General features: G+C 43.3%; 1 protein-coding gene across 6 annotated transcripts in view; it reads left to right on the top strand.

Annotated features, from left to right (window-relative positions):
* Positions 1 to 23,046, top strand: part of OTUD7A (OTU deubiquitinase 7A) — a 177,035-nt gene that overhangs the window by 64,063 nt on the left and 89,926 nt on the right. For all 6 annotated transcript variants that reach the window (XM_071567986.1, XM_071567987.1, XM_071567989.1 and 3 more), the window contains exon 2: positions 22,155 to 22,227. The gene's annotated coding sequence lies outside the window, so the exon portion shown is untranslated. The remainder of the gene's footprint in view (positions 1 to 22,154; positions 22,228 to 23,046) is intronic.

Genomic DNA, 23,046 nt, shown 5'->3' with positions numbered 1-23,046 from the left:
TATAGTGAAGCTCTGGCCATGCTGACCTCCTGAGGGAGAACATTTGGGAGGCAATGAGGTTTTTAGGGAGTGAGTGATGTGGAATTATGCTCTTCAGAATGGGTTTTCTTTGAACTGGGGCTTGTTCTAATGTCGTACTCTGGCTGGGGGTTTTTTGTTTCATTTTTTTCTCTCACATATGTTGTTTGATATAGAGACCATTATCAGGAAGGATTTGCTGTGTAATTGATAAAAAAAACTCACCTCATTATTTTGTTCATATATGAGCTGGGATGAAAATAACCTCAGAGTTGCAAGAGGTGACTGAACTGCCACAGTCTCTGTTCCTACAAGGCAGTGAATGTTATACAGAACTGTCACATTTCTTGATGCAAACCTGGCACTGAAAGGAGAATAAGGTTCCTGCTGAGTGGCCTTGTGGTTATTGGCTTATCATCTCAGATCTCTTCTTATTAAAACGTTTCCTGCCCCACGACGAGCATTTGCAGGATGGTGTTGTGATAACCCCCATCCTGAGTGGTGTCTCAGGTGCCGAAGGGCAGACCTGCCACACCAACAGCACCTCTCACCTCAGCTTGGGGTGCAGTCAGGACCTGTGATAGCTCCACACCTCCTAAAAGCAGGTGAACCACCTGGGGAGCCACTGGGTTGTGTTTGGATGTGTGTAGCAGAAAAAGAAAAGAAATTCAGCCCCCAGTAGATTTCTTATCTAATCATGAGTGTCATCTTTCTAGTCTGTCTCCAGGTCTGTTTCTTCCTGCTCAGGAAAGGCAAAAAATGTATGTATTTTATGGTTCTCTTAAAAATGACTCAAAAGATTTTAAAAAAGGAGGGTAAAAAAAACCCCAAAAAAAGCCCTTTAAAATCCAGTGCTTTTCAGCTCCTTGGAACTGGATGGTTTTTAGGTCTCCACATCCCATTAACCTGCCTTTGCATCTCCCAGCACCAGGACTCTGCACCCCCTGTTGTTCTCAGCTGTAGCTTGCTGAGTGTTTGGAGGATTAACACTCAGGTTCAAAATTGTGCCTTCTTCTTTCCTTGATAGATCATTTAACTGGGGAGTAAGGGAGGGTACAGAGGGTAACTGCCAAATCTGTAAAAACTGGAGGGAACAGCTGCTGAATACATGTGTTAATCAGCTGTATTAGTGCCCTGGCAAGGGAAGAATCTGACTTGATTAGCCTGAATAAACATGCCCTGATATTTCTGGAAGGAGGGGTTTGATTTTGAGAATACTGGGAGTGAAAAGACCCCTGGGTCTGAGGCAAAATTTTTAACTTTAGGGAAAATGGATGCATGGAATACAGCAAAGGATTGTATGTCAAACCTGTGCCCTTAAACTTAGAACATGGGTTCTGTATGTCAACACTTGGTGAATTTGGTTTTTTTTCACACAATTGAGTAACTACACAGTTTCCTTAATAAACTGGAAGATACAGATTGTTGAACCCTTAGGCCATTTTAATTTTAGTTACCTAAATTTAGAGTTTGGACTCTTATTTAGAGCATTGGGTTTGAAAGGTTTGTCCTGGAACCCAAGAGCTTCACCCTGTCCCCACTTACATCACTGTCACCTCTCTGAACTTCTCTGTCCTACTGAAATTGGTAGCACTTCTTTTGGCTTGAGACCTTCAAAATGGATGAGTAGATAAAGCTGGTGGGGGAAATGGGTAAGAGAAAACATGAATGGGGCATCCTGAATGTGACTGAGAATCCATTGGGATTCTCTCTTTCAGTTCAGGCAAACCAAACCACTTTGTTAGTATTGATTATTTTAATTTAAAAATTTACTCTCCCAAGTGACATTATCTTTTTTTTCCAACTCATTGATGAAATCTAAGTCTTGACATACAGAATTATTGTGTGATGACCATTGCTGAGACTTGGAAGGAAATTGGTTAAAGGGCTGGAGCTGTGTCTGAGGGGACACTGTGTAGAAGCCATAAAGTTAAAAAATCAACCAAGCTGTAGAATGGAACAATCCTTAGATGGGGCAGCTTATTGGGTATGTCAGTCTAGATGTTGTCAAAGGGAATTTGAGGTAAAAGAACAGTGTCTGACAGAATAAGATTTTTATTTTTTTTAATCAGAAAGAACATGATTAATAAAAGTTGTAATATTATGTCATTGCTGATATCCCCTAGAATTTTGAAATTATGCAAAGAAACGTTGCTCATTATGGGGTTTTTTTTGAGTTAACTTATGTGTTCCCATCACTGCCTGGATTGTAAAGTAAAAGTTACAATATAGAGTGAATCTTAGATTTCATAATCAAGAAAACATCTTCAAATAAAAGAAAGCTGTTCCATCTGTGGAGAGGAGAGCCTGACAAACAGAGGTGCCTGAGTTTTGGAAGGGAGAAGAGCCTCTGATGTACCCAGAGTTACCTGAGAGCTCAGCACAACCTGGTACTGCAGTTCAACACTGGAACTCGGGGCCAGCACATTCCATACTGGAGGGCATTAAAACCAGATCAGTGCAGCTTTCGATGGAACCAGTGGCCTCAACTATGGACAAATGTGGGGTGAAGTGTGTGGGGCAGCTCTGTGGGCTGGGCTGGCCTGCACACCCCCCCTGGAGCTGCACACACGGTGGGCTCTGACCTGGGGCACTCTGTGCAGCCCAGCCCAGCACTGAACTGAGCTGGGCTCCTTTCAGCACGCCCTTTATTCTCAGCAGCTCACTGGGATTAAGCTTTGGGCAGACAGGGAGGGCTGGGAGCCTTTTCTGGGAGCTCTGCACAAAGCAGCCATCAGGAAGTGGCTTTTATTTGGATGTGGAATTTGGGAGGAGAGCAGAGTTGTTTCTAATGCTGTGCAGAAAGTAATGCACATTGCATGAACCATTTTTGTGTCATGTTTCAGTGCTACCCAAGAGCAACCATCAGCAAAATCTGTCATCCCCCACCTCTCTGAAGCCATAAACAAGCTCAGCAGTCCCAGCTCGCTCCAAAATTTCTGGTACTGATACAGGTTTTGCCTTAAATCACTGAGAGAAATTCCATTTCTTCCAGAGTATGAGAAGCAGTAGAGTTGTTCCAAGTTCCAGCGTGCTGTCTCTCACATTGGTATTTTATCATAGTTCTGATGAATATGGGGGGTTTGTTGACAGTATTTCAGTTTTCTGCATTTTAGAAAGTCCAAAGGAGCTTGACTTGGTGGTTGGACACAGCTTTATCTGAGGAATATGTACTTCTGTCTAATCAGAAATACCAGGAATGGGCTACAACATTGGATGGCAGATGCAATATCCAGTTTGGGTTGTGATCCAGATAAGAGAATAAATAGATTATGTAGGAAATTGTTTAGAATAAGATAAGCAGAAGTTAATGGTATTCATTTCTCAGCTGTTTCGTGTTTTGGGGGATACATTAAGACTCAGTTTGAATAATTTATCTTTTTCAATAGGCCAAGTTATACAATCTGAAAGAATTTCAAGTACTGAGAACAAAAGGCTTTCTAAATGGTTGATGTGGTTTTACTTTAGAAAGAGCTGCTGAGTTCGATGAGATGCCTTTCTGAAAGGCAATCAGCTTTGATAGAGGAGATTCCATGTCTTGAATTATGAAATCTGGTAGTTAAGACTAAGTGAGAATGGAATTCAAAAGATACCCAAGGGAACAATCTCATAATCCAAGCAGCTGTGAAACCCTAATACTGAAAGGATGCCCCTGCAAAAATGGTTGTATGATGTATTTGTAACAGTGGGAAACAAATATTTCAAATAAAAAAGTGTAAATTCATGATTGGATACTTTGCCATCCCTTTTTCTATAGGTTTCAAAGCCTCCCATAGGTCTGGAAAATAAAGTCCGGCTTGGGATGTCATCCAGTTAATTTTTGCAATTAATTTTATTATTTGAACAAGAATCATGTTGTGACACGTGACAGCTTAGGCTGGGAGTTTGAGACAGAATTTACTGAACTCTCAGTGTAGTGCATTACAGCAATCTGTGCAACTGGGTACCTAAAGATGGTGTACAAATCAGATAATTAATGATAGCAGACTTCTTTTGCTACAAAGCTTGCTCCTCTGTCAGAAATTATTTCTTTGTCTTGATATACATGTTGCCTCCAGCCTTGGGGGTGGCTTTGCTGTGGGTGTCTGAGAATGTGCTTTTGATTGATGAGCTAAGCTGTTTGCCCAGGTCCTGAAGCAAATAACTGTGGAAGCAGCACCCCAGAACTTGCTGCTCCTGAAGGGGAGGAGGAGAGAGATGCTGCCCCCAGAGTGCCCCTGCCCTCTGCCACAGGGGGTGCCCTGTTGGGAGCTGGCACTGAACAATCCTGCCCAGCTCTGTCCTCTGGTGTGCCCTGGTGATTGTGTCTCTCCAAGGGTTGGGCTATGGCTGTGGCTGCTGAGAGATGGACATAAAACACTGTGCTGGTTTAAGGGTCAAACCGGCAGGAGAAATGAACTCAACACAAAAGAAATTGTAAGTCAGAGTTACAATTTAATAACAATATTACAATCAATGCAATGGCACAAAGAGAAATTGGGTTTAACCCACAGACCCCAGCAGTGTAACCCACCCCCTGGGGCACAAACACAGGGGGGTTTGGTGGCCCCTGTGCTGAGCCCCACGTGGTTCCTCTGAGTCCAAAGGAAAAGGAAGGGACAAACCTGTTGGTGCAGATGATGGCACAGTCTGGGCCAGAGTGGTCCTCCTGTCCAGGGTCTGCTCCTCCTCTGGATCCAATGAAAAGGTCCCAGAAGTCCCCACACCCCAAGATTCTCTCCCCTCAGGTTTGGGTGGGAGCCCCCAGTGCCTCCCCCAGGGCAGGCAGTTCCACACTGAGGGATCTGACGCTGGGAGTCAGGGGGGATTTTGGAATGGTTGCTGGCCCATGAGCAGAGCTGAGCCCTCAGGTGGGTGTGGAGGTGCCAAGGACTCCCTGCAGGGCAGTTCTCCCAGCTCCTCTGCCAGGCTTCTTTCCCAGCCAGCTCCCAGCCTGAGGGGTCAGGTGTGCCCTGGGCAGCTGCTGCAATGGTCCATTGTTCTCAGGAAATGAATGGAGGGTGTAGAATACACAGGTTTGATCTCCCCCACACAGGGATAAACTGGTCCCACCTGCTGAACTGGGACAAACAAGAGTGAAAATGATGAGCTTTGCAGACTCTAAAACGTGATCTTTTAGTAGGAAGTGGAATTTAGCAAGTTACTACATAACAGAATAATTCCTCAGTAGCTTAGATTTAGTAGCTGGAAGCTTTTCAGTTGGTTTTCCTCTCTAGGAATTGGATGGAGGATTCCCTATAAACAACAGTGTTATTGCTGGTAACTTCCTTGACATTTGACATCATTCCCCCTTTCCTGCTCTTTTGGTTTCTGTATCTCAGAAGGATTTTTTGTCTGCTCTATAATTTGGTTGATTGAATAGAGTCCAAGAGGCTTTTGGGACTGGATGTTGGCAACTTGGTTTACCAGCTTCTCTTCAAGGAATGTTTACACCCCTGGCAATGTATTCTCTGATTCTCCATCAATTCCTGGTTCACCAAGGCAACAACTTTTTTTTTTTCCCTGGCTATTTTGCTGTTAATTTTAGAAGATGTTTTCTTGTCTTCGAGCTTGAAACATATTTTGGCAGCTACTATCACTCTAAATGAAAGAGCAGGAAGAATTGGAACATGGCAAAGAGCAAAGCTGGAGCACACTGGGTTATTTTTTTGGAATATTGAAGTCCAAACAGCATTTGATGTGTTTGCTTCCTGAAGCTGAGGAAAAAAAGGCTTCTATTGGGGGCTTTAAAAATGACTTCTGTGTATTTCCAAGGTTTTCAGCAAAAGAGCAAATTAGATATTTGAGTAACTAGGAAAGGAATTAATGAGGAGTTACTTGTTACCACTTCCCACCATCCCATGTCTACATCCTGGGGAGGGGGACTTTGGTTTATGCAAGTTTTAAAGAACTGGTTTTCCTTGCAGTCATTAATATATTCCTGACTGTGGAATATTTGTCACATGGTCCTATTTCCACTAAAAGGAAAAGAATTTAAATAATCCCTTCTATGAGCTATGATTGTTAAATTAATTTGGAACACTAAAATACCAGTTTCCCTCCAGGCTCAGTAAGAGTTGATTTCTCAGCCTTCCCAGACAGCCTCGTTAGGGACACAACTGATTCTGCAGACACAGTGCAATACACCAAATATTTAGATATTATTTAGACACTGGAAAACTCCTGCTGAACTTAAGTGCTCAATTTACTAAGAAGATGCTTACTTGCAAAAATCCTCCTCCCTTCTGTGGTGTGGGATCAGTTAGAGTGGTGTTATTTGCCCCCTCAAAGTCACTGGGTAAAAAACATCTCTGCAAAAGAGGCAGGAGGGGCTGTGCCTTTCAACTTGTCGACCCTTTTTTCTTTTGCTCTTTTATTTCGTAGCAATTTTGAGCTTCTCTTTCTTTTCAGCCAGCAAGATCTTGCAAATCAGTGGCACAGATCAAAGTGTTTCTGGCTGAAGTGGAGGGAATTGCTTTCACTTTTCCTTCTTTGTGTGGCTGTTTGTTTTTTGGGTGTTTTCTGGTTTGGTTGGGGTTTGGTGTGGGTTTTTATCAGCAGTTCCTGTAGACATCATTCTAAATAAGATAAACTTTCTTGGGGCTTGGTAGAAACCTTTTTGAGGCCTAAGCCTCAGGATACAGATTTTCCACACAGTTTTGTTGGTTTTATTCCAATAGCACAATATAAACTAATTTATGCATTTTCAGAACGTACTTGAATAAAAATTCATCTTACATTTCCAGCAACTTGACTGAAAAAGGCATTCCTGTTATCCACACAGCACAGTAAAACCTCTTCTGCAAAGCTGTGGTTTATTTATTTGTACCATAAGCAAACAATACAAAAATTCATACTTCAAGAGCTACATTAGCAGATTATAGTTGGAAATCCAAAGACTAAGAAGTTAGGAAGTCATAAAACAAAATATATCTGTAGCTTCGTGGCTCAGTGTCTTGTGTGTGCTTATTACAACACAGCCTTTGGTAATAAAGTCACTTATTAAGTCTCAATTTTCAAGTTATAGCTTGAGCATTTCTGCCATCTCTGAAAAGAGTAGCCCTGGAAGATTTTTCTATTTATAGCCCTGTTTTTGAAGATGAACTTTCTGTTTCTCTCTTCCATTTCAGCAGCTGTGTTTCTGCTTTGCCAGTACCCTTTGCAGGTTTTGCCTGGTACTGGTTTAAAGAGCAAGGCCCTTCCCAAAGCTGGGAGATTTGCTTTGGAAAGGTCCATGTGGGATCAGGGATCCTGGAAGGCTCCCACCTCACCCATGCAGATGAAAGGTTCTCTAAAGGGCTTTTGACTGAAAAAATATGAGTTATGCCATGAGATGCCCTTGTAGGCAAAGAAAATGCCTTTAAACCCCTATTTCTGTGCCTGCCAGTGCACAGGTTAAACAGGCAAGGGGAACAGGTAACTCCACTGACTGGTGTGCTGGTACTGAGCTGGACAGTGGGGGTGAAACCCCAAGGCTACATCTCATACTTAGTTTTTTTTAAGGCAGGTTTTCAGTGCTGTAGGAACAGTGATCTGCATTAGGTGAGGTCAGAGCTGAAACAAGGAGTTTCTACAATCTGTTCTTACAAGGCAAGATTTGCAAAACTAGAAATTAACTATTGACTTTAAAAAAAAACAGCAAAAGGATAGAAGATTTAATCATTGTCTAAAATTACTAGAACAGAGGAAAAGAATTACGATAGCACAGGGATGGTATAATGAGATCCATGACGAGGTAGATAAAGCAGACTGGAGCAAGTCCACCAAATTTTCAGTGGCAAGTCTAATTAACCATCTGGAATTTGATGGGTTTTCCATCAGCTGAGTTCTTTAAGTCAGTTCTGATTGTCTCCCTAAGATCAATTATGTAGCTTAAATGAGTACAATCACAGAATCATTAATGCTGGAAAATACTTCCAATATTATCAAGTGCAGCCTTTGACCAAACACCACCTTGCTCACTGGACCACATTGTGAAGGGCCACTTCTGCTGATTTATTGGACCCTTGCAGGGGTGGTGGCTCCACCACTGCCCTGGGCAGCTGTTCCAGTGCTTACCCACTCTGTCAGTGAAGAAATTCTTCCTCTTGTCCAACCTGAACCTCCATTGGCACAACTTGAGGCCACATCTCTTGTCTACTTGTTCCTTGGGAGAAGATGCCAACATGCTCCAGCCCCTCAATGTCCTTCTTGTCCTGAGGGGCCCAGAACTGCCCCAGGACTGAGGTGCAGCCCCAGCTGTGCCAGCACAGGGCATGGGCACTGCCCTGCTCCTGCTGCCACACTCTTCCTGATCCAAGCCAGGTGCCTTTGGCCTTCCTGCCCACCTGGGCACACCTGGGCTCATGTCCAGCCACTGTCACCAGCACTCCCAGGGCCTTCTCCAGCTCTTCAGCCACTCTTCCCTCAGCTTTTAGTGCTGCAGGGCACTGCTGTAACCCAAGGGCAGGACCCAGCACGGGCCTTTTGGAACCTCACACAGTTCTCAGCCCATGAATGCAGCCTGTGCAGGTCCCTCTGCAGAGCCTTCCTGCCCTCCAGCACATCAACATTCCACCCACCTTGGTGGTGTTTGCAAACTGAGTTCATTCATCCCCTGGGCCAGGCCATTGTTAAATGTATGAAACAAGACTGGCCCCAAAGCTGAGCCCTGGGAGACACCACTTGTGACTTGTGACCACCAACTGAATTTAACTCCATTGCAATCAAAGGCATGGGCTTGATGACAGAATTAATGTCTTTGGCTTGTCTTGTACAGGAGCCAGACAATCAGAGTCCCTAAATTACACTACTGTCCTCTAAATTACTTCTTTGAATGGCTTAAATATCACTCTCAAATTTATGAGGATAAAATAGTAACTTTTAAAATGATGATGTATTCAGGACAAAATTTGTTGCAACTGTGGTTTTTGAAAGCATCCAATTTTTCTCCTTCATCACAAAACTATCATGCCCCTTCTATTAATAATTTTTCTCAAACAATTACATTTTTGCATTCTAACAAATAAGAGAAACTACCCATTTTTAAGCAAAATGCAGTGAAAGAGGAGGAGAAACCCCCCAATAGCAGTAAACACCTTTCAGTTACTTTTTTTTATCAGTACCGAGTGCTGAAGGAGCAATAAATAGTTCAGTTTATTTTTAGTACAATTCCAGCTGTAACTGTAATTTCTCTGGCTTACATTCAGTGAAATTTCAAAATAACAATTCCTTGTTAGTTCAGGTTAAGAAAGGAATGATTTGACCAAGTTTTTAGAATGGATTGAATGCAGTTCCCTATTTCTGATTTTTTGCATTATGAATCTTGACAACTGAAAAAACCCACTTTCACTGTTTCCTAGAAGTTTAGTATTCCTGTGGCCATTGCATTTAATGAAAATATTTAGCCCAAAGCTTTCTCAGTGTGGTCATCATGTGCCTAAGTGGGTGACGAGGAAGGTGGTGGATGCTCTTTACAGAGGAACTCTCTTGTGTCATGAGTTTGTACTTCATAGAAACATAGAATGGATTGGGTTGGAAAAGACCTCCAAGATCATCAAAGTCCAACCCTTGGTCCAACTCCAGACCCTTTACCAGATCATGGCACTCAGTGCCACGGCCAATCTACGTTTAAAAATCTCCCCTCTCTGGGCAGCCCATTCCAATGCCTGAGCACTCTCTCTGCAAAGAAGTTTTTTCTGCTCTCCAACTTCAATTTCCCCTGGCAGAGCTTGAGCCCATCGTGCCCCCTTGTCCTATTGCTGAGTGCCTGGGAGAAGAGACCAATCCCCACCTGGCCAGAACTTCCCTTCAGGCAGTTCCAGACAGTGCTGAGGTCACCTCTGAGCCTCCTCTTCTCCAGGCTAAACACCCCCAGCTCCCTCAGCCTCTCCCCACAGCACTTGTGCTCCAGTCCCTTCTCCAGCCTCGTTGCTCTTCTCTGGCCCCGCTCCAGCCCCTCAATCTCTTGCCTCAACTGAGGGGCCCAGAACTGAACACAACACTCAAGGTGTGGCCTCCCCAAGGCAGAGTCCAGGGGAAGGGTCACTGCCCTGGGCCTGCTGGCCACGCTAGTTTGGATCCAGGCCAGGATCCCATTGGCCTTCTTGGCCACCTGGGCACAGTGTTGGCTCCTGTTGAGCTTCCTGTCCCTCAGTCCCCCCAGGTCCCTCTGCCTGGCTGCTCTCCAGCCACTCTGTGCCCAGCCTGGAGCGCTGCAGGGGGTTGGGGTGGCCAAAGGCAGGACCTGCACTTGGCCTTATTGAACTTCATCCCATTGCAATCAGCCCATCTCTCCAGTCTCTCCACATCCCTCTGCAGAGTCCTCCTGCCTTCCAGCAGGTCGACACTCCCTCCCAACTTGGTGTCATCAGCAAATTTGCTGATGATGGACTCAATCCCCACATCTAAATCATCAATAAAGATGTTAAACAGGACTGGGCCCAACACAGACCCCCGTGTAAATCATAAGGTCTGTCCTTCAAGAGGGTCCATGTGAATAAAAGCCTGTGCCACTGTAATCCTCTTGCAGGACCTGGTAGAGGCTTTTGTTCCATTCATCTCTAGGAATTGTTGGCCCTTTTTCCTCTCTTCTTTATGTGTGCATAGCACTGTATAAATATGTTTTACCACCTTCCTTTTTCAGCCTGGCCAAGTATGGCTGCAATTGAAGAAAACCAAAGAAAGAAGAAAAATCCTTTCCCCTTCTGTGCATTAAAAAATTAATTTATAAAAGTACATGGAAATATACTAATACATACTGGCTTTATTTATACAGCCTTCTAAATACACTTCCTTTTGCCAAGAGCTCATGGTTTGTCCCTGAATTCTTGACATGAATCTGAGTACAATGGAAAAATATCCAAGTTTGCTGTGGTTGCAGCTGATCTGTGTTCTCTCTGTGTTTTGTACCTTGCTGCCATCTGTCCCCTGGCACACTGCACAGACACAATAAGAGGGGAAAATTCCACTTAACTCTGAGCAGCAGAGAGTAGATGGTGATGGTGTTCTGGTTCACAGAACAGCATCAGGTGCTCCTGGAGTTGCTAAAGATCTTTTGACCTTTTCTTCATTTGAGAATTTATTAGCCCTTAAATATGTTGCCATAACTAAATGTTGTTTTAAACTGAATTTAAGGAATCTAGACAGAAAATTGGAGAAAATAATATAAAAACGTAGATAATTTATTACTTTATATGTGGATATATGTAAAATATCCACATTATTCTGACTGTCTGGTTCTCTAAACTAGCTCAAGTGATCATTGTGAAAGCCTTACTCCTGCAGGACTCTTCCCCAGGAAATCTGAGGTGTTTACAAGCAGCCCAGCTGCATTTTGGATTGTCTGATGGGCAGGTCTCAGGAACTTGCTCTCCATGCCCTGTCCAAGCCAGGCAGCACTGCAGCATTTTGGGGTGGGAGTGCTCCCAGCCCTCAGCTGGGCCTGCCAAGTGCCTGCAAGGTCAGGAGAGGCTCTGCTCAGGTAGGGGTTGAGTCTGCAAGCTGTTCTCTTTGGCTCCAAGTGCTGTGCATTTGGGCCAGTCCCTGGGGGACAGGATTACCATGGAGCAAACCCTGGCCTTCTCTGGGCACAAATCCTGTTAGTACTCTGTGCTCTCTCTCTTCATTCAGAGACAAATGTCTGCAGTTTGCTGCTGGTTTTGTGTTTGGGAATAATTTGAAAACCTTCATTTGCTTTAGGAAAGCAAACTGAGATGCTAAATGTAGATAAAACAAGGAAGGTGTATTCTGGATTCTGAAGGCCTTGCTTAGACAGCTTTTCTGCTGGAAGTCTGTGAGTATTGAAACAAATGCAACAAAAATCTTATTTCAGGTTAGATTTTAAATTTCTTCCAGGTCATCCGGACACAGCCATATATTCTAGAGAAGAACTGACTGCAGTGTAATTAATTTTCTCCCCAGACATCTCTTCAGTGTTTGTTGCTAAAATAACACCCCTCTAGTCAGGGCTCAGCAGAGGGAGTCGGTGGTTCAGTATTTCTGTCCAATATTATTTGTAATGTTTGTTTTGTCCCTACAAGCAGATCACAGAACTGAAACTGTGCTTTCTTTTCAATGTCTCCGATGGAACATGCAATTATAGAAGCCCAATTTTCTTTTCCTGTGCCACTGACAGTATTCATGCAGTCTGCAGTACACAGATGCACACCCATAAGCTGATCTATACAACAGATTCCTTATGGAAGATGTCAGGGTTTTTTCTCCTTCTCCATCAAGTATTTCCTTCCTATGGTTGAGAAATGTTCTTAGAAGGGAGATGGAGATAATCTGAGCAGGGAGCTGACTCATGGAATATTGGCCAATATCTGCTTCAGCAATAAGAAACATTTGTCTAGAGTGAGAATTTCCAAAGGATCTGGAGAATATTGAGTGGATTGCATTATTTATGCATGAGGATGAAGCTACGTGGGAAAAGTGGGTTTATTTTCTGCTCATTAGTAAACACACACAAAAGCCTTTAATTTTGGGGTAAATTAAAGCCTAATAAAGGTAGCATTATAATGTATCCAGTTTCTCCATCTGTGTTCTGAAGACTTTGAAGTCCTTACAGCGACAGTTCCCTCCTGAGTTCAGTCCCAGCATGCCCAATGCTGAGGAAGCTCAGCCTCCACCTAAGCAGGGCTTTCTGTCCTGCCCAGCCTCAGTGGTTTGTCCCTGGCAGCCCGTGGGTTTGTGTGCCTGGCAGTTGTGTGGGGCTGCTGCTTGTCTGGGCACTTTGGGAGACCTTTGGATCATTGCCTGGGAATTGCTGGAGTGACTCTGCCCAAGCCCTGGGACATTCAGTTGGAGTCACAGTTCCTCTGGAGCCAGAGATGCACAGAAATCCTGGATGGTTTGCCAGCCTGTGTTCAGATCAAGTGTTCCATGGATGTGCTGGAGGAGGGATTTGCACATAGCTGATAAATGCAGCTTGCATGAGACAGAGACTTTGGCACCCATCTGACCTCAACACTGGCTTTGTTTTCTCTCAGGAAAATTCTAAATGGCACGTAAGACACAATGAAAGGTTTCTTCCCAATCTCAGCTGCCAGTGCAGCAGCTTCCAGAGAACCTCAGCAGAAATCCTGGGGGTGGGAAGGGACTGTACTGCAGCAGATGGACCAAGGCAGGATTCTTCTTTACCCTGTTCCATGAGTAATTGCAGAGATGTGATTTCAGAGATGGAAAAAAGGACATGTTAATCTAGAAACCTGTTTTATCTGGAAAAGCTTCCACAGATTCTTTAGAAGCTCAGTTTGGGATTTCTATTCCTGGTTTTTTGTTCTGAAATGCTTGGTCTGCTCTGAGCAGCACCATCAGGAACATCTGACTGTCCTATACAAGGTACATCTGGCTCTTTGCTGAAGGTCTTCATGACTTTTGTAAATGCCATCTCAGTGGTGACCTCCAGAGTGCCCTGAAATCTGCCCGAGTGTTAATCAGTTTATTGTTTCACACAGTGTATTAAAAGCTTTTCTGTTCCATTTAAAGTCTGAGCTTTGTTCAGTCCTTAGGATGCCCCACCTGTAAGGCAGAGGTTAGGATGTGGCAGCCCTTTCCTGCTGTGTTGCTGCCCTGGCATATCATCTGTTTGACATCTTTGTTTGACATCAGTATCTGAAAAGGGAGAGTGAAAGGCAACACAGAGATTTGGTTTTCTCACCTTCTGTAGAAGGCCCCTCATCCTCCTCTTCTGGTGGGTTTTTCTGTGTCTGTTTGTGTCTCAGCAGGAAATATTCCAATTAATTTACCTCACAGATGTACCCAGTGGCAGCTCAAGGCTCATTTTGCCAGGCACTGCTAATGTGTTGTTATATGAAGGTTTCTTAGAACAGCAATGCAGTTTGGTATAATAACACTGTAACTCTGGAGTACTTGAAACTCTGTTTTGCCCTGTGCTGTCTCCAGCCTAGAACTTAATTCACTTCCAGTTCTAACCCCCATTATATTTTCTGACTGCTAAAATCAGGTCTGGTTTTTTCTGTTCTGCCCAGTGGCCTTCCAGTCAGTGACACAATTGCTCCATTGGAGATTTGAGGCAGAGACAGTTCCATTCTTGACTTGAACAGGTTTTTGCTTCTACAGGAGGACAATATTTCTGTTGAATGTTGGTCTCTGTGCACTCTGGATGCGTTTTTGTTTTATTCCTAGGTAAGGATGCTCTGCCAGTATCACCATGGGACATCTCTGTCTTTTCTGGAAGGATGGTATATTTTCCTGAGGGTATTAAACATGATATTTAAGTTGCTGTATATGTGATTCTTCATCACCTGACAACATAAAGGGTCACTCTTCTAACTAATGTGCAAGATTATTTTTCTTTCAGTGAAAGGTAGTGCTTAGAAAACTTTGCCAAGTAAACTTTAGAAAAACTTTATTCTCAAGCAGAGTTCAGTCACTTGCAGTCAGGATAAAGATACTGTTTTTTTAATCTTGATGATAATTTCAATCCCCTGTGTGGGCCATTGACTTAAGAGTTGGACTCGATGATCCTTGTGGGTCCCTTCCAGCTCAGAATAGTCTGTGATTCTGTGATAATAATATCTGTGTTATCAGGCAATAGTAGTTTTATATCACACTTTTTATTCTTTCTGAACAGCCCCTAACTCATCCCTCTCCAGCTGTCTTGCTTACACTCTGCATTTCAGACTAAATGCAACCCTTAGCAAACAGAAGTGCAAAAAGAGCTTAAATACTTACCCTTAAAGTTAATCCTAACCAGCACACTCAGTTTAGTTTCTGATACATTTCTGCTCTTGTCCAAGCTGTTACATTGAAAAGTGGAGCTTCCTTGAATTACAAGTTGTTTATATCCTCTCACTGGCTCTGCATCACTTTGATCTGTATTTCCACCAGCTCTCTGAGGGTTTTGTCGGCTGCTTTGACCCTTTTACAGCAGCTCATTGCTCTGTCTGAGGCAGGTGACTGTGTTTGGAGATGTTGTATCTGGTTATTTGAAAGCCTTCCCTGGTGCAGTCCCAGGCACTTCAGAAGTGCCTCTGGATGCTTTGTCTTTCTGTCTGTAAAAAAACCTTCTTTAGAGTTTGTCAAGATATTACAGGTTAAGAAAAGACCTGAAGTCACAGCTTCTGGAAGGCTTGTGCAATGAGATGGAACATAATTACCTTGCAATGCATTTTAGGGATTATTATAATCTTTCCTCATTGCATTTCATTATATATATTCTGCTTAATTCATGTGGCATGGAACTAGAAAGGGACAAATGTCTTCTGTTGCAGTTTGACTCCTTTCTGTCCAATGGATATGTTGATAAGTTTAGGGGGATAATATGGAATGTCCTCTGGAAAATACCACACTGGCTGCTGCCCCACGTGGTGCCTTAGCACACACATTGGAAAAAAAAAGATATAAGCAAGGTAATCAGCAAGAATGCTTTGCTACTTATATTTTTATTTGTTTTTAAACTTCATGCCTCTTAATATTTTTTTTTGCAGAAATTAATAAAGCAAGAGACATTCTTGTAAACAAATTTCCCATCCCCCACTCTAAAAATGTGGGACATCTTTCTCTTCCTTTTGCTAAAACATCTGGGGCTCAGTGGAATAAGCCTATGGAGAAATGAAATGAAATGTTACAGTTCTGTGTTGTCAGATGTCTGTCAGCTGCAAGGAAGAAGAATATTAAATAAATCCTTTAGGCTCTTACTGTGTGGCTTACAGAAGGGTTAAGGGCAGATATATATCAAGTTCTGTGTTTTAAATTGACAGCTTTTCCCAAATGGAAAAAAAAAAGCCATGTGAGTTAAGAAATCTTTATTGTCTAGAGATGAAAGTAGGTATATTTATATCTGTGTAAATATATCCATAATATACAGACATGTAGATAACATGGATGCAGTATAAATATAATATACCTATATATATTGAGGTGCTGGATATTGAGGGGCTGGAACGGGGCCAGAGAAGAGCAACGAGGCTGGAGAAGGGACTGGAGCACAAGTGCTGTGGGGAGAGGCTGAGGGAGCTGGGGGTGTTCAGCCTGGAGAAGAGGAGGCTCAGAGGTGACCTCAGCACTGTCTGGAACTGCCTGAAGGGAAGTTCTGGCCAGGTGGGGGTTGGTCTCTTCTCCCAGGCACTCAGCAATAGGACAAGGGGGCACGATGGGCTCAAGCTCTGCCAGGGGAAATTGAAGTTGGAGATCAGAAAAAAATTCTTTGCAGAGAGAGTGCTCAGGGATTGGAATGGGCTGCCCAGAGAGGGGGTGGATTCCCCATCCCTGGAGGTTTTTCAACTGAGATTGGCCGTGGCACTGAGTGCCATGATCTGGTAAAGGGACTGGAGTTGGACCAAGGGTTGGATTGATGATCTCAGAGGTCTTTTCCAACCCAATCCATTCTATGATTCTATGATTACATATAAATTCTATAAATGTATAATACCTATATACATTTCAAGATGTGCATAACATTTTCTGTCCATAAAAACACACTTGTATTTTTTTATATTTCTAATACCTTTATTCTAATGCATTTGACTTCCAGTTATTCAGATGTTTGTTCATTTCTTTGCACATTACTTGGTAAGCTGCTCAAAAATCATAGCAGATGTGGGGGGATTGTGCTCCTTTTTACTAAGGGGAAGGACAGTTGGCAGATAAAAATCATCAGTTCTGGGGATTTGGAGCAGGCAATTCAGCTACAGAGAATAATTTTTTTTATTGGGAAAATATGGAAATTATTTATCTGACTTCAACTGAAGAATATATGAATTGGGTAACAGGAACTCTGTGATAATCTGATGTGCATAACTGTCTAGCATGACATTTAATTTTTTTCAGTCTATGGCAAGGTTGCTTTAATTGTAGTCTAAGTGTTCCAAAATGTTGCCTTGCAAAGGATATAATTCAGTGAAAAAGGTTAAAAAAAATCACAATCTAGAGATCTGAGTATCTAAGACTATTTTCTCTTCATTAGTGTCTCCTAATAGTTTAAGACATGGAGAAAGTGGAAATGGGAGGATTGTTTGGTTAATAAGATTGTTGGTTTGCTGGTGGATATTTTTGCCTCTGTTTGGATGAGCTTTGCCAGCAGCTGCTGTGCAGTGTGTGTGTGTGTGCTGGCCAGCACAGCAGACCCAAGGCAGCCTCAGCAGGAGACTTAGAGTGTCCTCTGGGTGCACTGGGAGCTTCAGGAACACTTCACGTGTCCCTGGGCTTTGCAGAGTTTGCCATGTGCAAACACATCCTCCTTAATGTATTCTGGCCTGGATGGTGTGTCTCAGGTGAGGGCATGAATGAAATGGGGAATCCCAGGGCTGGATTGTGTCAACCAAAAGTGAATCAACTTCTCTTCAGGAAGTTCTCTTTCAGATTAGTATCATCCCTCTGGTTTCCAGGCAGAGAACCTGATCCAGAGAAGTAAATTTCCTTGCCTGGGTTGGTGGGAGCCTTTGAAGCAGCCATGGAGCTGAGCAAACCTGGGTGCTGGGAGCCCCTCGTGGGTGTCTGCATGGGGGCAGTGCCAGCTGAGCATCTCCCAGCTGGGCAGGCAAACAGCTCCCTACGCCTTCCAGGTCACCTCTGGGCATGGAGGAGTATCTGCCACACTAAAGTACAGCTGGTACTGGAATGGTGGGGGTTCCAGTGTGTAAATTTTGTCCCACTTTACCCTCAGTTAAATTCGTTTCCACTTCCTTAAGGCAAGTTTTGGTGTTTGTGATAGCTGGAAACATTGAGAGCAGGAAATGTGAGCTAAGTGGTGTTTTGTGACCCACTGAAATGGGACTTCAGAAAGTGGAGTCCTCCTCTTGTGCATCGTGACACATTAAGGGAGAAGGAAAAGAATGGAGAAGTGTGTGAGCAGAGGTGAGGAACTGTCAGTGCCCTCCACCACTGAATAGGCAGAGTAGGCTGATGTCATTGTGGCCACAGGAACAAAAAAACCCCAGAGAGATGCTGGGCTTGATTACATCAGTTCATCAATTTGGCTTTGCTTCCCTCTTTGCACTACCAGCTTTGATGCAAACACTGATGTAATGCAGGCACACTCAGTAAAAGTGCAAAACAACCACGTTGCCTTTTTTGGCTTCAGAGAGGATTCTTTGTAATTGAAGAAATGGTGATTGTGCCACTCATTCCAGTAAGTACCCTCTATAACAGTTGCTAGATGACATTCAGCTGGACTGGCAGACACATTTTCCTCTCTTGATGCTGTTTTGTAGCACAATCCATCGTTTGAAATGGAAAGTTTTACTTCTTCATCCTCTTTTACATATACACAGGAACTTGAATAGAGAAGAATGGAAGTCCTGCATTATATTAATGCATTGAAATGTGCAAATATGTTTCCTTTATTTTGTTACTGAATTTCCTGCTTATCCTGCCAGGGTATATGAGAATTTGAATGGGTCCCACTAAGAATGTTTACTGAAGTGGGATTCCCAGGTTGCTTCAGTGGGGGGACTTTGGCTCAGTTAAAACACCTACAAGTGAGAACATGGATAAAAAAACATGCACCCTTGCAGAGCTATTTGCAAACTGAGACCCTGAATCTGTTTTGATGTAGGTTGATGAAACATGAACACAGAGATACTATAGTTAAATTATCTTGGGGTTTACTGAACATATATTTGTGTTGCAGAGTTTTCTGACTGTCTCTGTTAAATAGTAGCTATCAACATAACTTGGGTTATCCTGGACACTGAGACTTGACCAGCACAGTCTGAGAAATGTTTCCAGTGTGGTTTTGGGAAGCACTGAACAGGTGTATACTGAGTAATGCTCTTAATAAAAGTGAACCATTAAGAGTGTTGGGAAGAGGATGTGGATTTAGCACATGAGAAATGACTGGAACTATTCCCTTCTGGTAAGTTATTTATTGAGCATAATGACAGATGTGGAGGAGGAGGGTCATTTCTGGAGAAGTGAATGCATGCTGGGTCATTTTACCACTGAAAGTGTGTAAGCATGAAACATCAGTTTGGCTCTCTTAACCTGAATTGCTGGGCATTTCTCCTTCAAAATTCTGGTTTGCCTGCTTTCAAAAAAGTACAGTTAGGCAGTTAAAATTTCCATTCCTCATGCTGTAAAAATAGTTAAGAACCTTCTTTTAATACCATACTAAAATCATCAGACAGCTCTGTTGTTTACAATAGGAAATAATTTTGTGATGTATCTCATTCTCAAATTAGAAAAGAAAAAACACACAGCTGCCCACAAAATTCAGTTTTCCAAAATATATGGAAAAAATGTATTAAAAAAGAAGAAGAAGAAAGGAGAAGGGGTGAGAAGCAAGCATTCCAATTTCCATGGCAGCTCTGTGTTTATGTAAAGTGCAGCAGCTGCACTGCAAACTCCCCTCTCTGGATGACCTCAGTCCTGAACAAGACAGACTGTTCCGGGTGCAGGTGTGATCACTGAATTATTTGTTCTGTTTTGGTGTCAGACAGTTACAGAGAAGTACTATGGGTAAAATTTGTATCCACTGAATAAAGTGAATTGGTAGATTTGGTATTCCACAGTTCACTATGTGCCTTCCTGCTATGGCAGAAATAGTTTATTTTATTCTCTTGAATTACATTAATTAAATAGGACAGACAAGAGGAAGTGACTCCAGCAACAACCTCTGAATGCATCAGGCAGGCAGAAAGGCAGGATTACACTGAAGATGGGGCATAACAGAGGGTTTTGACAGCTGAACTGTGATTTTTTTAAGGTGTTTGTATATGCTGTTGACATTGGGAGTTTCAAGTTTCTTCTTCATGCTTCACAAGAAACAGAGCTGGGGAAAATGCCCGTGTGTGTATCCAGTCAGCCTTGGTCTGAATGTGATTGCCCCCTGAACCTGGCACAGCTACTCCAGACCACCCTGGCCTTTGCCAGCTGTCAGTACTTATGTTCTGTGTGCCTTTTACCACTTTATGAAGTCTGATAGAAAGCTCCTTTTCCTTCCTTTGGGTTTGGTGTAGACTTTGACAGAGAGTAGGAAAACGTGGCTGTTTTTCTCACTCTTGTTTCCAAACCAAACAAGTCCAGTCAGTCTGTGGGGAACCCAAGTTCCTGATGTGTGTGGAATTGGGTTTTCAGTGTCCTGAAGAATCAGCACAGATCTAGAACACATAAAAACAAGGCTTTATAGAAAGATGGGTGTAGTGTTCTCCAAATAAGTAGCAAATTCAGTGTCTGCTTTGGCAACCATTAAAGAGATAACTGTGTAAGACTTCAACAGCCAAGGCCAGCTTCCAATTGTAGGAGATTCTCCCTTTTACCACTCAAAGTGCAATAACAGGACACATAATTGCAGATGAGTGGCAATCCTGTAAGGCTTTCAGGGAGTGATGGCAGTATTGTCTTCTCTGCAGCCACTATTCTGTTCCTGTGTAATAACATGGCAGTGCCATGACTGGCTTCATTGGAGTCACAGAGCATTAGCACAGAAATGTGTCTGAGATTTGGTAACATTTATTTTCAAAGGGAAGTGGAAGGACATTGATTCCTATGCAAATAGCAATATACTCATAAACACTTCTGTGTTGTATCTGAAGAGCTTGTCATAGAACCATAGAATGGATTGGGTTGGAAAAGACCTCCGAGATCATCGAGTCCAACCCTTGGTCCAACTCCAGTCCCTTTACCAGATCATGGCACTCAGTGCCACGGCCAAGCTCAGCTGAAAAACCTCCAGGGATGGGGAATCCACCCCCTCTCTGGGCAGCCCATTCCAATCCCTGAGCACTCTCTCTGCAAAGAAGTTTTTTCTGATTTCCAACTTGTCATTGCACTGTGTGCTTTATTAAGTAAAAAATAAATGGAAAATGGAAGGAAGTTTGTAGAAACTGACTGATTTAAAATACTTGTTTCTGATCCAGTGCAATTTCTTTAAATGATCTGACTCTAATTGAAGATGTAAAGGGAAATACATCAGATATCTCTGAGGATCTAAGAAGGGCTTTAGGAGCTGTGAATGATAAATTCACTTGATGGACTGGCACAGGTCAAAGGACTGTGTGCTCACAGCATGATTCTCCTGGGCATAAGAATTGTCTGCCACCTGTTCTTCTTTTAAACCACCTGAAGCACATGAATCTTCCTCATGAAATTGGTAATGCATTCATGGAAAGACATCAGCATTTCTAATGGTGGGAAGTAGCTGAGGAGGGATTTGGCAGGGTCAAGGACAGCTCGAACACCACCCACTGCTGTTGGTGTTGGGAGGAGTGAGACACTGTGGGAAACAGCTGGTATTTCTGAGTCACTCATTCTGCTGTTCCCACCTCACTGCTCTGTCTGCTGTGTGGGTGGCCAGGTACATTTCTAGGCAGGGAACTCATTAAAATTGATGTCACATATCACAGTCATATTATGGGGGAGAAGGGACGTGGTTGAATCTTCCTCTTACCCCTTTTAAAGCCTTTTTGCACTTACCTACCTGACTTCCATGGCCATCAGTGCAAGGGGTAGAGGAACAACACAGAGATGACCAGTTGCTGTGCCACACAAGAGTGTGAGAGCTTGGACCTCCAGCCTCCCCATCTGGGGCATGCCAAGCACTGGGCTACAGACCCTGCCAAGGGCCTTTCTCAGGAACAGAACTGGGTATTTATGTGTTCATTTGCCTGTGTGCTCTCTGGGGGGTGGATGTTGGGTTTAGGTTCCTGGTGGTTGATCTGATGTCTTGAGGGTGTAAAGCTGAGGTGTGATGGTTGAATTCAGCGAGTGCTTGCGCACGTTGGACTTCATGGATCACTTCTGCCTCCTGCTGAGCAGAAGGGGTGCAGTGATGCTGCATCTCCTGGAGCCTGGCAAAGGTCCCAAGTGAGCTGACAGTCCATGGTGTGCTCCCTGTCCTGCACTAACAGCTCATGTGCACGTTGTTCACTCCAGGGTTGGACATTTTGCTGCAGAAAAGGCACCTCCCTGGAGAAACTCAGAGCAAGGCTCCCACCTCAGCATGGAGTTACAGCAACCTGGAACAGTGTGTTGTCCTTATGTCCTCTTGTTGGGTTGAGTCAGGTGGAGCAGGGAGTCACCTGCTTGTTTTAATTACAAAATCTGACCCACCTGAGACCACAATGACCAGCTGAAAACAGACACCAAATTACCCCAGTAAATGAGGCAGTGCCACTCAGCCCCCAGACAAGTTTCATGTAACTTGTGAAACATCAGAATTGCTTCTTTATGATCCTTGAACTTGATTGCATGTTTTTCTTGTGTTCTTTCAGGTAAGACAGTGAGGTCTTTAACTGCTCCAGAAGAGTGTCTGGGAAGAAAATGTCTCTGGCAAATACATATCAGGTAACCCTGGTTAGTGGGGGAGCTTCTTCACTTTAAAGATAATTAACTGAGCCAGTCTTGATGAACTGAGTAACACCTGAATTTGAAGTTACAGATTCAGAGGAAGGAAATCTTGAGCTCTTAGTCACAGAAACCAGAAAAGTGCTTGCTTTTCATTTTTATGTAAAGTGCTGCTGCTTTTGATATGCAAATGGTGCACTGTACCCTCTAACCTCAGTCTTCTAGAAAGCAAAAGGAAGGGCAGAGAAAAAAGAGTGTGGTGCAGGAATCCAAATGATATGGAGGAAACAGGGGTCCTACTCTCTTTCACAATTCAGTCCTAAATTGCCATAAAGCTAAAAGGGATCAAATCAGCTTGGGCTCTGAGGGCAAGGGTTGCCCTGTGTCATAAGGGGCTTTGGAGAATTTCTGCATTTAATGAATCTGCAAGGTGAGGAGCTGAGTGAATGTGAGAGGAGCTGGAGCAAGCACTAATAGAACTGAGTGGGTTGGAGCCCAGTGACAGCTCATCATATAATCATCATGTTTTCCACTTAGAGCATCTCTGAAAAACAAAGAGAGATGGTTTCATTCTTCCTCTAACAAGAGATTTTGAGTAATTGTTTTTGTGGAAAACCCTCATTGACATCTGAGCTGTAGATACCTATTTTGAGTGATAGGAGAGTTATTGCCTGTGGTTCAAAATATTCCCTCCCCCTCACAGCTCATTAAATCACAGGCAGAATTTCCCTTAGTCATTTTTCTTTTTCCTGAATTGCCTTCCCTTGTCCAGAGGTGAGGTTTGCTCTGCTGGCATTTCACGATGCAGAGCTAATCACT

The sequence above is a fragment of the Pithys albifrons genome, chromosome 13 (genome assembly GCF_047495875.1).
Source record: "Pithys albifrons albifrons isolate INPA30051 chromosome 13, PitAlb_v1, whole genome shotgun sequence".
Lineage (NCBI taxonomy): Eukaryota > Metazoa > Chordata > Aves > Passeriformes > Thamnophilidae > Pithys > Pithys albifrons.
Note: the sequence above shows the minus strand (reverse complement) of the source record. Positions and strands in the feature narration are given on the sequence as shown.